The sequence below is a fragment of the Falco biarmicus genome, chromosome 5, assembly GCF_023638135.1.
Source record: "Falco biarmicus isolate bFalBia1 chromosome 5, bFalBia1.pri, whole genome shotgun sequence".
NCBI lineage: Eukaryota > Metazoa > Chordata > Aves > Falconiformes > Falconidae > Falco > Falco biarmicus.
Window position 1 is genome coordinate 33982773 of NC_079292.1, and position 16746 is coordinate 33999518.

Here is a 16746-nt window from a genome sequence, read left to right on the forward strand (position 1 = left end):
GTTTTCTGTCTGTCATATACAGGAAACACTTTTGTGTGCTCCTTATTCCTGGCAATGCACAACTGCCAGCATGTGGCAAACTTCACAGATAAAATGTAGGCTGTTGTGTCCCCTGTCATACTAACGTTACGAGAACACACTTTCCTAATGTTGTATTTTGATCTGTCAAGCATCTTCTTCACTAAGTGCGAAGGACAGCAGCCCATGTGTGTTGACTGTGCTTGGAGATAGGTTCCACCACTCTAAATACATGGAAGGTGACAGGTCTGCTCATCTTCAGGTATTAAATTTGTCAGAAAGTGGTCTGAGAGCCTCAGAAGCTCAGGGTGGGATTCGACCCACCTAACCAGGTTTCTCCAAAGCAGATGTCTGAATCCAGGTGACTCATGCTCCTTTTATAACCAGAGAAAAGAAAAAAGCAGTGATTCATCTGATATATTTTAGACATCAACTTCATGCTGAAATCAGTCACAACACGCAAGTGCTTATACATCTTCATTAATTATAAAGAAAATTTAGGTGACTAGCTTGGATCTAGACATGTACAATGAAGCCTACCTTAAGTTTCTTGATTCCAGTTTGAAGAGTTCTCCTTTGTAGGGCACTCAGCAAACGTGCCTGGCAGAGCTGAGGAAATATGTCACAACAATGAAAAACAAGCCCAAAGTTTTTTAGGCCAGAATGTCTTCTGTTGGCCTAATCACTGGGTACTCCATATGGTCCTTCAGGGCACCATATTGTGGGACTACATCCCTGTGCATTCATCAGATTTGTAAGTGTTATGTTCTGGTCCAGCAGTTTCTGACACAGATGGTTTAGGTGGATTCCAGTTCCAGCTTAGATCATTACTCTAGCCCTAAAATGCCTATCGAGGAGCTGGAATGTCCAAGTAAAAAATCAGGCCAGATTATCACGGTGGCACCTGCATTTAAAATCTGGGAATCTGTGGAAAGGAAAGGCATAAGCTCTACTGTCTAGTAAAACTTGTTCTGCTTTGTGACACTGGCCTTTCCCACAACCTCCCCTGTACATCCTTCTGTGTGGCTGTTCATGTGAGGTTTGAAGGATGGTTGTTACACATATGGATATACACATATAGGAGAGGGTATTAATGTAGCGTGCACTGGCACCTGCAGGAGTGAAAATCCAGAGGCTTTCTTGGCTTTCTCATAGATTTCTCAGGTGTGCCAGAGAAGAGGTACACTTTCAGCTTGCTAGCCTGTACTGAGATATGAGCTGCCATGTCTTCTCTGCTCCTGATAAAAAATATGGGGACTCCCTGTGTCTGCATTTGTCTGTCTGAAAAATGGTTAAAATCTGTCAGCCTCAGAGCAGTTTTCTCAGTGTTGTTTTTCTGTTTATAAAATGCTTGAAGATCTTTGGAAAGAAGAAAAGTATATAAAAAAGACAGAGGTATTGTTATTGTAGAAATATTGATGTTTTTCCTCAGTTTTTTCCTCCTTGCTAAATTATAAGGAATTACACATGGAGTTATTACATGTGTAATATTTAAAAAAAAAAAACAAACTCACAACCAAATCAAACCACCAAACACAATAAATTTGTTGCTGTATACCAAATGCTTTGAAATCAAAGGAAGAATGTATAACAGCTATAAAATGAACTATCTGTTAAAGCAGTTAAGCTGTACAGTCTGCTCAGTCTAAATTCCACATCTGTGTGAACATGCTTCAACCATTTTAATCGCAATCAATTGCTCTCTCAGTGCGTATATGTCCTCATAAATTTGCCAGTCTCCCTCTCACATGAGGAATGTGTGACACTTACACTTTAAGGTACTCTGTGTAAAAGCTGTACAAGAAGGGGATCAAAATAAGAAACCCTCACTGATTTAAATGTCACATTCTTGGCACAGGTTACACACCCATAAAAATTTACAGTCAGGATTAAGAGACGAGACTTCAGATAGTACCCAAGAAAATGACCTGTTAGTACTTAAGTATGTGAGGTAGCTTATAAATGGGATAATACCAGCTTCAGGAGGACTGGATTTTCTGACCTGATAAATGAGGCTTTTTGTTCTGCATGATTCTTTTATTTTTCTGTCCTCCTTTTTATCTCCATTTGACATTGTTCAGCAGATTGAACTGAAAAAGAAAAAACACTGTTTTGAAAAATATTTTGGAATATCACATAAATAAGAGGAATGCAGATGGAAAAGAGGTATTTCAGTTATATGGTGAGTTATACCAGTAAAATTTAGTCAAGTCCAATGAGTCTTTATTGGACAGTGAGAATCTGCAGATTTGGGGGCAATTAAAACCCTAGAACTAGAGTTTACAGACCACCATCTCAGCAAAACGGCACAGCAAGAACCCAATGCTATCTAGAGATTAAAGAGATGAGTAAAATATTTCTTTATTTTGCTAAGTCTGTATGGTTAAGAAAGTGCCTTCAGTACAGAAAAGCAGAAGGCTGACTGCCTTGCCTTTGAATTTTTCTAAAAAAGTCTTGGATAGGCAGTTGATACATTCCTGCATTTGTACAAATTAAATATACAGAAATATTTTTAACATCAGAAAACCTGTTGAGTTAAATGCCCAAAGGTGAGCTTATCTCTATTTGGAACAGAGAAACACTTTATAGATATTTTCCTCATTATATTCTGTGCTCTGGTACCGTAAGGAAAAGTTACATCTCTTCTTCAGTAAGCTGATGATCAACAGACACACTAATTATCATCATGTATTAAAAATTATAAGTGTAGGGAACCAGGATGATAAAACTTGCTTGGATCAGGCTCTAGCTGCTCACTTGGCTCACTTATATTGGTATATCTTTCACAGATGTTTAGAATTAGAACAGAACAAAAAAAGAAATTGAGACATTTTTTCCTGATAAGAAAATTGGAAAAGTGACAACATTCTTACAAACATGTTACAGTTTTAATTTTTTTTCAATGTTGATGTTTTCTTATTTTCATGGCATTTCTTTATGAAATTAATTTAAAAAATATTAACAGCAGCTATCCTAATTATAATCCCATTAAAACATCACTCCACATTCTGGTTCTTAACTGGAGCAGCTCCTATTTTTAGTATTCTGAGGGGAAAAGGAGATCTGAGGGAGGTTCACAGCTGACTCTGACAGTAGTTCACCACCACTGCAGGTAGCATGGATGCAGACTGAGTGTACAGACAGTTCTAGGGAACCGTGGAAGCTAACAGAGACTTCTGGAACTCCCTTGTGGGCTCGCTTCCCCCTCCAGCCAGGGTTGTAGCGTACGCAGCAGCTCACGTGCCAGTACAGCATGCTGCAGTTGCATGATATGGGTCCAGCATATAAACCATATTTCATCTGCTCAAGCGCCACATGCAACTCCATAGTCATGAATTCACTATTTCTGCCTCAGACACAGAAGTCAACTGTAACTAAACACACACCATTTCCAGAGATAAAACTCAGCTCAGTGCAAGTATCAAAAAAAGCATTTGAATATCTTTGATCCAAGGCTAGATAACATTTTGACATTGTAATGCTGTGAAGCAGACGTTCAAAGGCCTTCATCCATAATAGAAGAAAATCAACCTCTAGTCTTCTATCTAGTGGTCTTTTATACTAGTGCAGTGTCTGAAGATCTACCTTTGCATAGATGTAGCCTGGCAGTGTTTTCATTAGGCTGGGTATCCTTCATTACTGTGGCAAGCCAAACCACCATTCTAGGTCATATCTCCTTTTGTGTGAAGTATAATCAATTTGTTTCTTTCTCTGAATAAACACTATCATGATAGTATTTGCTCTGGACAATTGGGCAGAAATTGTACCTTTTCCAACAACAGCTTTCTTGTAGCTCATTCAAGAGACTGGCAATAGACACTTGATACTGCATTTTCATCTCCAAAAATACAGACTATGTCCAATACCTTGAATCTGGACTTTGATAACAGTAATAAGCATAATGCTTCATTGTCCCTCTGTAAATATTTTTCTTTTATTTTGAGAGGCAAGGTGTTACATGTAACAGAATTACTGGTTATTCGCCAAATGTTCACTGAGGACCACACAATGTAGGGAAGAAGGTAAAAGGAAGTATTGAGAATATTAGACCCAGTTTTTCACCTTTATGCTGCATTATCAAAACTTTATTTTATCAGTATTTGAATTATTTCAGTGAGTTGGCAGTTCAGGTCATCATTTTTATAATGCAGTAGCAGAGTAAAGGAGTTTTAAAGTGCATGTAAACCAAGAAAGATGTAATGAACTTGGAATAAGCAGACATGATGTGTGATTCCTTTCACTTTATAGTTAGTGAGGTTATACAGGGAAATTTAAGGAACAAATAATTTTATCCTAAGCTAAACACCTAAAATAGCCGATATGAACTGTGTTCTAAATATACCCACTGCTCTCCATTGCCTGCAGTTGAAAATCTGATGACTAATTCAGGTTTAGTGTCTACTGTGTGGGTGTTCAAAGCTACAGAAGGGTAATTCATTTCTCTTGAGTGTTTGTAAAGCAGCATGTCACTAACAGGCATGGATATACCAGGCTCAGTTTTCAATTAGAACAGGTTACTCACTCTCACTTTAGAAATAGAGTTGCAGCTCTACAAGGGGAAGGGTTTCTGCTAAACTTTAACATATGTAAAAGGCTAATGTGGTTATTTAAGCTGCATTTTACTCATCTTTACTGGTTATCCTACTTTTCATCCATGTGACTCCATGACACAGTACCAAGAGTCTGTTCTTTAAATTGCCTTTTGGTTTGACTGACAAGTATTCTTTTGTAACAAAATCTGCTTGCTAATCTGAATGGGTAGTAATTTAAAGATATATTTAATAGCTTAAAACCCTTCATGACTTAGCCCTTTTCTAGCTTATTTTACTGTCAGCTGAGACAATGCAGGCAATGGAACAATTGCTAGTACTCACTCTCTTGGAGGATAAAGGGCTTGCAGAGTTAGGCCTAGCTTTCAGGGACTAATTAAACCTAACTTTTGTCTTGAGCCAAATCTAAATATGTTGTTCTCTCAACCTATTTCACTAATCTTCAAGAAGCAGAATTCTTGTTCCTGACACGAGGCTGCATAGAGATGCCAAGTGTAAGTAATTCCTTCTACTCATAAAATGAACAATGATGAAATGTTGAGCTTTCTTTTTTCACTGGTGTAAGTCAGTAGACTGTACTGGGGGGAATGACGGTGCTGTACCATGGATGAAAGCGAGGATGTTTTGGGGCACAGAGTACCCAGGAGAAAAAGACAGCCATTCAGTAGACCTCACTGACACATATGGCTGAACCAATACCAAAGGGAAGAGGAGTTTTTTCAACGACAAATTATATTTTCTCTTTCTCCTGATACTGGATGTTCAGTACCAAGCTGCAGCTCAATGCACATTGCTGCTGGTAGTCTCCCCTGCTCAAGAAATGGTCAGAATCAAGGCAGGATGGGGCTGCAGGAATCTAGTTGCATCTTGCTGGTTCTGGAATAAATTAAACAGCTGGGGGATAGCTCTTATTTGTCAGAAGTTAGACAAATTCCCTTGCATCTAGAAAATTTGCTGATAGCCAAGGTTAGCCTAGAGAAGCAGAAACTCTACTACCACAGTCTTAAAAATGGGTCAAAAGTGAAAGGAATTCTACAAGGAAATGCTCTGATATATGTAATTCTGAATGTAGAAGCTTTCCTCATTTGTACTTAGGTTTGTTTCCTCGCTAAATGCAGCACAGGATTACTAATTTGCAATACACTTCTCCTGCTGTGTAGAGGTACTTCCCTTTTGGCTAGTTACAACTCCATCAAAAATAGGTTACTATGTCAGGTGGAAAGCCCAAATAGATCACCAGGGAGAAAGCATTACACCAAAAGATATACTTTGAAGCCATGCTATGCCTATCATAATGGACACACAGGCTCTATGAAATATATGGGAACAAAATCAGATAATCTCAGAGCAGAATTAGGTCCAGGTGGTTTGAACTTCATGCATTTGTTTTAATGGACACACACTGAGACATAACACACAGAATGTTTGGTGCATCACTGATACTCATGGGAGCTAAATGCTTCACTTACCCCCCCATCAACAGCATCCACATTGAATGGTACTGTGAAAGTCAAAAGCTGGGTCAGCAAACAGCACATCTGAAGAAGAAAAAGCCAGGTAAGTAAAATCTGAGACCCGGTCAACTTCTGTCTGACAGGAACTATTTTAAAAGATTTCAGTAGCACTGCAAGTGATTATTTATACCGTAAAAATTCTTGCTTTGTCAGCCTCTCACAAAATAATTTATCCTCCTTTGAAAAACTGCATTCTTCCTAGCAAGGTGTAGTATGTGCAACACCCTGAGCTCAGTTCCTTTGGTAATGCATGACATTCTGTAGATCAAGGAACAATTTTAGAGCCCAGCACTATACTCTGTATTTAAAATGAAGATTCTCAAATGAGCAGTGTACGCAATAGGAGAGTAGATACAATATTTTTAGTCAATCCAAGTCAATTGTATTCACTTCTTTCCTTTTTCCTTTCAGGTACAGTACATGGTATGTGTAGAATATGTTGCAATCTATCAACCTACTAAGAAAAGTTAAATCCAGCTATCAGGAGAGAATGTTTTTAATGTCTTCATTAATTAACTTGTCACCAAAGCTAGAGTATGTTCTTGAAATTTACTGATGCCATAAAGTCAAGAGGCATTGTCAAGAGAAGGGAGAATTCATCTGTTAAACAAGACATGACTGGTGTGAGGGACTTCACTGGCGGTATTGGTATGCAATCCAGCAGTGCAAGGCCATGCGCTTATGGACCAAAGAAAGATTCCTCCTCCATACTCCAGAGTTCTTCAGCTGAAAATGACCAAAACTACTGAAAACTTTGAGATTCCATTGGGTCCAAAAAAATTATGGGCTATGTTATAATGCAGGTTAAAAATAAAATAAAACCACAAACAAACAAATACACACACACACACCCCACACACATATAGCAGGAAATAAATAGGATATGTAAAGGCCTGATCAACCTATTTTCAGTAAATCGCTTGTACTGGAATAGATAAAGCTGTGATTACTGATTAGACTATGCTGAGTTCTACCTGGAGTTCTTGGTGTGACTTTCTTTTTCCTTCTTTGTTTTTTTCTATTTAGACAGGACCTTTCTCTTCAGACACATATTAAAAAGTTATCCTACCCAGAAGATTCAACAATCCAAAATAAGAATCAAAAAACTTCGGTTTAGTTCAGTAATAAGGGTAGAAAAAATTTACCTTCTTGTCTGAGGCATGCCTATCACTACTTAATATTTTGGACAGACAAAAGTTATCTATTATGGGACAATTAAATAAATTTAAATAAATGTTTCTTTTTCTTATAAACTAAATGTGTAAAAAATTACTGATGTTATAGAAATAATAAACAATGGATTAGGGAAAACACTGCATGAGTCTGCCTAAAAAGGCAATATTGGTCATGTGGTCAATCCAGCTATTTTTTATCAGCGTGACTAATATTTGCCATACCAGTATGACAATATGATATGCAGACTTAGTACCAAACGTGCTTGAGGGCTGCTAAGTACAAAAATACCAGTCCTGATGCAGGAAGTTCTGAAACTTTGGATGCCAGGAGAGTATACAGTGTAATTACTACTGTGTGTTCGCCCTGTCTTGCTGCTGTCCCCTAGGCATTTGTTGTTGGCCATTCTCAGACAACAGACTGGGAGGTTAGACAGACCTTTGATCTGACCCAGAAGAAATCCGCTCTTTCACAGGGAAGTTTGAACATTCCAGGCTCAGTCAAACCCACAAGAGAAAGCTACACCGAACTTTCCTCCTATCTGCTGCTTTGCAGTACCTGAGAAGATAAGAATACCACAACTGACCGTGTATGCTTGTGGTGGTGTTTAACTAGTTATATCAAAAGAGTTATGAGGAAAGGACTGCATTTGCAAAAGAGGTGATTTAGGCATCACTGGGAGGGTAGTATAATTTCAGCTGCCTGCCATGAAGTTCCAGGACTGAAATTGTGAGAAGCAGATAAATACTGTTTTCCTGTTTAAAATATACTTTCTTGAAGTAATTTGCTTAATTTTCTTTAAGTATTTTCACTAGGAAATAAAATTAAGTCAACAGACTTTTTTTTCCTCCAAGTAGACGAATTTATATATTTACTTATAAAATTAGAAAGTCAAGAGACTTTTGTAATGATTCAGTCACAAAATTCCATCATATTCAGTAGTGTACAATTAAGCAGTCACTGAACTTTATTAATTGAAAAGTGTCTATTCAATATGTGTTGATGTTCACACATATTTGTTGTGGAGCTCTATTTATGCAAACAGCCCACCAATATAATTGAGATATTCCAGGAAAGAAAATAGTTCGATATAGTACCCTTGTGAGAGTTTACGTGATGTAAAGAGAGCAATCCCATTCATTATGTGCCATTGGCCACGACTGATAGCAGATTTCTTTCAGCCCACTTTTCTGATAGCTGATAGCCTTACAAGATTTCTTTTTCTTCTTTGGTTTGATGGGGTTCATAATTTACAGCAAAGTTCCGTTAACTGATTTTCTTCTGCTTTTTCTTCTTGTCTGTGTCAAACGGTATTTGGCTTTGTGTAAACTATATATTTATTCTTTTATTTTATAGTCATACAGCTTGATACACATGTATCGCTATATACCATATTATTTTTTTTTGTAATCTTATTTACAGAAGTATTATGCTTAACACCTTAGCTATGAATTAGCTATAAAAAAAAAAAAGTACACTGCCTTCTAACCACTCTTCTATAAATATAATTAATAACAAGCAACAATTGTCATTTGATATTTACATAAAACCAGTAATTACCTTAGGAGCAAGAACAGATAGTATTGAATTTTTTAATGTTGTGACAAAAAAAAAACGTATTAGACCAAAATACAGCACTGGGGAAAAAGTATATACACTATACACAATGCAAGCCAATTATGATATGTCCTGAACTACTTTGTACACAGCTACAAAGGGAGACTAAGGCTTGAGTGCCCAGAATGGACTTCTTGTGTTTGTTTTCCAGTTTCTTAATTCAAAATTATTCCTCATCCATTCAGCTATAAGGAACCCCAGATATTCCTAAACTTCACTAATGCCTTAATTTTTGGACATATTTTTGACCCTTAATTTTTGAACCTATCTTAGCTGCCAAGAGCTTTGTCTATGTTGTGCATACACAGCTGAACCTCAGTCATGGTAAAAATGATCAGCTCAGTATCTTCCTTACACCTACACCTGATCCAGTAAGCAAAGGTGTGATTCAGTTAGCTAAACACAGGTGATGTGTGACTAGTGCAATGGGTCTCATCTAGCTTCTAGCTGCTGCTTTAAAAGGGTTTGGGTCTCCCAAAAGTCCTGTGATGTACCTGTCATCACCCTGTTGGGTGTATAATGACATTAAACATTTATATTTAGACAATAGATTAACAGGCAATGGATAAACTTAGCTCCAGATCTGGAGATCTACATGTGAGCTGCATGTCCAAGCTCCCATGTTTCCATTATAAAGAATGAGCAGTTCTATTCAATTATGTTAAAGATCAAAGGTACACATCTCCCAGGAGTACACTGACTGGTTTTCAAAACCAAGTTGTTTTAACACAGATGACGTACCAGATGCTATAAAGTAGCTAATGTACAATTGATTCTTTTCATGTGTCAGCAAGTGGATTGATGAATAAACCCTCGAACTACAATTCAGGACTGGATTCTCAATCAAACCTGTGCCTTTTCTTTTTGCTTTTTGGCACTGAAGACTTTTTTTGAACCTTTGTCTTCCCTCTTTGTCATGCCACCGTACACCAATCCACTAGACACCCACACTTGTCAGTTGCAAACAGTGAGCTTTAATTGGATCCCATTCTCTTCTGAAACCTCTTATTCACAGTTTTAAGGCAGAAGGAGGTAAGTTGTCCACACATTTTTTGTCACATTGAGAGAGCTGACTTCCGCCATCATAGTTTGAGAAGCACTCTCCTCTGTCACCCAAATAATTTTATGGATTGATTATCTGTAGTTCATCCAGCCTTAGCATGTTTTTGCTTCTTTTCACATGGCAGTACTACTTTTTTAGGGTTTTAACTATTATTTTTAAATGTATCTGTATGTCTGAATGACAGGAGAAGAGAGGTGGTGGAAATCTAATTTTCACCATGCACTATTTTTCAGGATAGCCAGGATTAAAAAACCAAAAAAGCAAAAACCACAAAACCTCATTTTCACATTAAAAATTGTACTGTCTTGAAAATGGCGTAGCATAGTAATGATTACAAGCAAAATGATAAATGGTACTAATTTTACCCATCTTCACTCTATAGATTTTAATTCTGAAGCTTCCTCTCTTCTGCAGTGAAAAAAGGAGACTACTACATGATTATTTATTAGTACCTGGTCAAAATTGATTTCACATAATCATAACAGACTAAGAATGAAAATACATCTTTTACAATGAGCAATACACACACACACGTACACACACACACAAAACATTAACAGCAAAAGATAATTAATATTTCTAATTCCTACCATAGTTCAAGTACCCTGAAATTTTTCTTTAACTGTAAGTGATCTGACTGTCAAGCCATGATACAACACAATATATTATCATCAAATTACTTTCTATTATGTTAAATCATGACAAAGCACAGAATGCATTATAACAAGACAAAGCTTGTCAGTTGATGGGTTGCTTCTTGACATGATCCAGCTGTGCATTAAACAAATGCAAACCTGTTAGGAGCAAGACTTCCAAATCTAACAGTATCTGCCAATTACAGCAGTAGTTGGTTTTAGCTGGCTGTATTTTCTGAATATCAAATATTAGCAGGGAAAAACATAGAGAGGACTCCTGTGCTTTCTGTACAGGAATCACTGTCTATCACAGCAATTCATTTTCCAGCAGTTCCATGTTAAAATGGTCTGCTTGTTCACAAACTATTTATTTGCATATGTTGCAGTATGGCTTTTGCCTAAGTCATTATTTAGAATTTTTTTTTTTTTAAGAAATCAATATTTTCCTTAAGTCATTCCATTTTCTTGGTTTTCTTGTTCCTCATGTGCACTAAAAACACACAGGCCACCACATGTTGCTGTGATTTGAGAAAATGAAGCAACAGAGCTCTTGGTTTCCACACAGATGTTTGGGACAAACAACTGTCTTGGTTGTAACTTTCATCATTGTAATTTGTGAAATACCTTGTCCGACAGTGTGAGAGTGGTCAATGAGACCCTTTTTTTAGAGCTTGCAGCAACTCAGTTTTTGCTTTCCAAACATGTGTCAATGGCAGGAGCTTGCAAAGTGACTGAGAAACATAAAAAATGCAATGGTAGATGGGATTTAACACCTAGCTCAGAACAGGGTATCTAATGAATCTTCCGTTCTTATATCCAAGACCCTATGTTGCAGCAATTCGGACACATAAACCTTCTGCTAATCTTGGGGAAGTATCATGGTTCTGTATGTTACTCACTATGAATTTTCAGAGTTTGCTTAGGCTGCTATGTCTCCTTAGCTGCACAAAAAGGCAGAACAGAAGTGACCGTGCTCTGGATATAGCCCTCCATTAACCTACATTTGTATTCTCTATGTCGTCATTGCTTCATTTTCAAGCTTTCATGAGCGTTGCAAAAAATTCAGGCTAAATAACTGAAGCAGACTAAAATGTCCAATGTACAATTTCACTTGGAAATGTAAGATGAGTGGAAGGTTTGAAGGAAGATTTTATTTTTTCAATTTAATAAGCAGAAAAATTAGCGATGTTACTTCAGAAGAGCTAGTTTATTTCCAGAAGATGTCCTGCAGAGGGGGAAGGATTTACATGAAAGTACTGACAAGTGTGTACATCTGAATGTACAAGCAGTTGCAAACAGAAAGTTCCAGTTAATACAGAGCACAACAAACACTCTTCCTTACAGCTGTATTTGCAAGTCAACCAGAGCTCTGAAAACAGTTCAGTTTTAAAAACGTTTCTGAGGGAAACTTGCCTCTTTAAGAAAAAAAACCACACTCTGGCATGAAAGTTGGTATATATAAAGTTTGCAACCTGGGAGCAATTTTTTAAACAAAGTAATACACCTTCATTTTTTTAAATTAAATTGTACAGGCTGTTAACCTATAATCCTAAGTATAGTTATGACATTTTCTCTACATGTATCAAAGGAGTGTTTAATTACACATGGAAAATGTCGAGCTACTTATAATAATGCACATTTCTGAATTTCAAAAGCCTGGGAAAGAGATTTTAGTCAATCAAGTATTGGGGGAAATTAGTTGTTTGACTGATATCCAAGTTAAATATTAAGCCCCAGATCCAAAGATAGAGATTATTTTTTTTTCTAAGTCCCATCCTAAATTCACACTCTGATGAGCTCTGTCTTCTTTTCTACACAGAATATAGTAGACTTGATCAGAAGTACTATAAAAAGTACCAGCTGGCTAAAGCAAATGATGAATGAGGTCCTCCAAATTCTTTATAGCAGTCTTGGATTTGCCTTCCAAAAGTAATTAATCTGGTGGAATGACCAGACATAATATTAAGTTTTAGTCTATAACACCTCTAGGACTTGGACTACTTTTGCTTTTTTTCTCCTATGTAGCACTCTGAGGCTCTCTCTGGGTGCTCTAACCTGTTTCACTAATATGCTACAAAATCCCAGTTCCATTAAAGCATTAATTTTACTAGAAACAAAACTAGACCAGCTTTTTTTCCCACACAGAACCACAGGCATATAATGTACCTTTGCTCTTCTTCAAAGGTCAGGAGCTGTGAGACGAGATGCTTTTGAAAAAAATAAAAATCAACTTAAGTGCATGCTTTTGAGAATCAATTTATGCTTCATCTCATGTCATTTAGTACAAATTATCTGGTAGAAGAAGAGTAACTCAGAATACCTCAGAGAAAAGGCCAAGCATGTATTATGTAGCAGGAACCCTGATTGTGGCACAATTAGAAGACAATCTGAAAAAAATATTAATTTCTAATACTGTGACCAGGCTGTAGAATAGATTCAACTATTACAGGTCGCCAATGATAGACACAGTGGAAAGCTCTAAAAGAGTTTTAAAATTACTCTTCTGAATTAGGAAGCCATCAACTTGAAATTTTAGAAGTGTGCAAATTGTTACTGAATGATTCATTAAAGTACAAAGAACAAAAAGCAGCAGACTCTTAGCTAGCCCCCAGCGATGTCTATCAGAAAGAAATAAATGTTTTGTCCATCCCCGATTCCTGGCACAGTCCTCACTGGACTCGTTAGAAAGGATGTTTATGAATGACCTTTGGCTCCTTGCTGTATTTGCTGGATTCCTTGCTTATTCATGGCTAAAGCTAAATTCTAAGTCTGGACTTGTAGCTATGAGCTGCAACATATAAGCTCATCAATTTTGGAGGAAAGAGCTAATGAAGGAGAAAGCGCATCAGCCTCTGACACTGCCGAACTGCTGAGACTATTTAGATTGCCACCCCACACACCAATGCTCTAAGGAAAACATTGCATTTCCGCACAAACGTCTTGGAAGCACAATTGCCCTTACCCTGAAGGAATCTGGAGAGTAATAGAACCTCATAACCATAGTGTCAGCTTCCCAAAAACGTGGCTTAGTCCCGTCTGCACCATTTCTATCACATCAAGCCATTCTGCAGGGAGCAAATGTTGTGCCAAGTCCCATTCAGTTACAGCAGTGATGTCCCAAAGAGTCTGCAGGTTCAGCTTGACTGCTAGAAGAACTTCAAAGTTCTTCTGTCTGCAGCACCATAAGGCTGGATAATCTGCTGGCACGCATTATCTTGCAACCTTGTACTTACATAGTCAAACAGAATATCCTTAGGGCTGAATTCCGTATTTAGAAATTATTTTTTCCTGCTCTTACTCAATAGATCTTTATTTCAAGTTTGGCTATACTGAAATCCAAACAGCTGTTTACGCTAGAAAGCCTCAGACCTGCCAAGGCACCAGTATGTACTCAGCCCTGTACTATGTGGGTAGTCCTATTCAATTCAGAGAAACTATTCACAGTAAGTACACATTAAGTATGGATATTTATATCAGTGCAGAATCAAAGCAGACCTATCAGGGTATGTAGTGGTAGCAGAGCCTGGCCATAATACACATTGTTTCAAGCCTGTGTTTAGACAGACCGAAGCCTTTATTTCTTTTCACAAATCTGTGTTACCAGTTTGGGCTGCCTTTTGTTCCTCCATTTTTAATTCTGCCTGATTTCAGATCCCGCTAAACTTCCATTTGGAGGCTGGGAGTCACAGTACTTCTGGGACTTTTTCTTTTCCCCTAAAGAATTTTCTGAAGTCTACTCCGGAGAGTTTTTTCTAGTTAAAAGTTATAAAGCGGTTTTGGTACCTTCAGCAGTTCAGCAGCATTTTGGGTCTATGCTGCACTAAGACAGGTGACTGTCAATACCAGCTGTCACCACAACACGTGTAAGGGAAACAGATGAGAAATGGCTTCCTCCCAACAACCACAGCCACCAAGCTACCAGTGGACCTGTTTTCAGCTGATTTATTACCCTGTGAAAACTTCTTAGTTAGTTCTGTCTAATTGTGTTTGTTTCTGAAATGGGTTTAGGGATTATGAGCTTCTTTTAATCATTTTGCATGAAGAATTAGAAAATATCTTTGAATTGTCTGGTGTCATGTTTATACAAAGGAGATGCAAGATGGCAAGAACAAATAAATTCTCTTTTCTATATGTCAGAAATTACACGTGTAATATTCTGACTTTTTAATTGCATAAAATTAAGAAAACAAACCCATATCTCAGGTTATGTTTGTTTAAACTTGATTTCTCTATTGAAAGCAAGCTCAGAAAAAATGTTGCACCTACACTAACTGGACTGTAGTAATAATCACATATCTGGTACAATTAAAAGTAAAGAATTCAGGAGAACTGGCTGACAACAAGGTCAAATGATTTGAGACCTTTCAAGCATATGACCTTTTTGTAATTTCAAGGTTGTCTTATACATTTATCTTTATATGTGGAGAGCTGTGACTTCCTCAAGCTGATTCCTTCCATTCTTATCAAAATCTCCAAGGTTTTTTTCCTGTCATTGTTGTAGATGTTTTATCCTTGAAAATAATAAGCATATTTTTGTGGTTTGCAGTATGTTAAACTTCAAGCTTTCCACTGAATGGAGTCCATTCTGCAACTTGTGTGCAATCTCATGAACTCAAAACCAACCAAAAGGTGAAGTTTATTTTAGTTTCCGTATTTCTCCTCAGAGATCCTGTTGACATGATTGGTCAGGTTCTTTTTTTTTCTTTTTTCTTTTGGAAAATGATGGCTGGTTAACCTTGAAATGTTTCATTCCATAGGATTTAGGTAGGTCTAAAGCAGATGGCATAGGGTAATGCTTGGATTTCTGGTGGGTCTACACAGATGCTGGGAATTGGGATTCCCAGAGAAGTCCAGCCCCAGGACAAAAGGGCAGGCTGAACTTCCCACAGCTGGAAACCTGCAAGCCCCAGGCAAATTCTCAGAGAAACATGTGGCAGCTGCACCAGAGGTGAATCTGTTTCACCAAGCTACTGCAGAGACTTGGCTGGATGTTTCCGGTAAATCCAGGAATTGCATTTAGAACACTTTTTTTTGGGTGGGTTTGTGTTTTTTTTTTTTGTTGGTTTTTTTTTTTCTGGAAAGCATGGGGTTTAGGTTAACTTTAGCACTGGAAAAGTTTCCTGAGCTGTGGCACCACCTGGAAAGAAGACAATGTTTACTGAAGCTGGAGGAGCTGGAGATGAAATCACATTGACAGACAGTTTTTCTCTCTTTTAGAGTAATAAGAAATAGTGACATTTGCTCTAATAAAAAGGCAGGAATGTTATCACGGATGTCCTGGGTCTGCTGCTAAAAATCACAGAATCTGTGGCTTGAGATAAGGATGAACACAACTCCTGGAAATTAAAAAATCAAGAAGACAATTCCCACAAATATTAAACAAAAAATCAACTGCAACAATCCTCCCCTCTCCCTGCCTTTATCCCAGCTCTGATAGATTATCACTATCAATGCTAGGATATGCTAACCATGTAATATAAATGTCATTTTCATCCATCTTTTCCTTTTGGCTTTATCTCGTTCTGAAGCAGGCTTGCCATGAACTTTAAATGCACATTGTTGATGATGGAAAGTGTCCTTTTTCCTTTCTTTATGACACAGTCCTTCTTTTGGACATGAGAATAATGGACATGAGAATAATAATCTGAATGATGTTATGTACTGAAAAGCTGCATTTCTTGCTACTAAGTAGCTTTCCTGCTACTAAGATATTTCTGGATCCCTCAAATATTTTTTCTCTACAGTGATGTGCTGATAGCATCACCACAAACATAATGCTATAGGTTAGTAATGAAAATAGACTGGAAAAAAATAGGGACAAAAAAAGCTTGAAAAAATACCAACAGGATGAATGCACTTACATTCTTAAGGAAGAAACCAATAATGCAGTAGAGACCCACACAGCCTTCAACTGATCTTTTTGGAACTAAATCAATTAAAAAGATGTGAAAGGAATATTATAACCATTTAGAGGAACATTTGAGAAAAGAAAATTAGATTTACTTGGCATAGAGTTCCCTTGTCAATGTACTATAGAGAGAACAAAGGACCTCAAAGGGATTGAAAGACTGCAGAAATGTTCCACCTCTGGCTTTTAAAAATGAGATTTTCAAACAGGAGTAGGAACACATTTTAAATAAATGATCTCTGGATTTTATGCTTCTCATTAATTATGA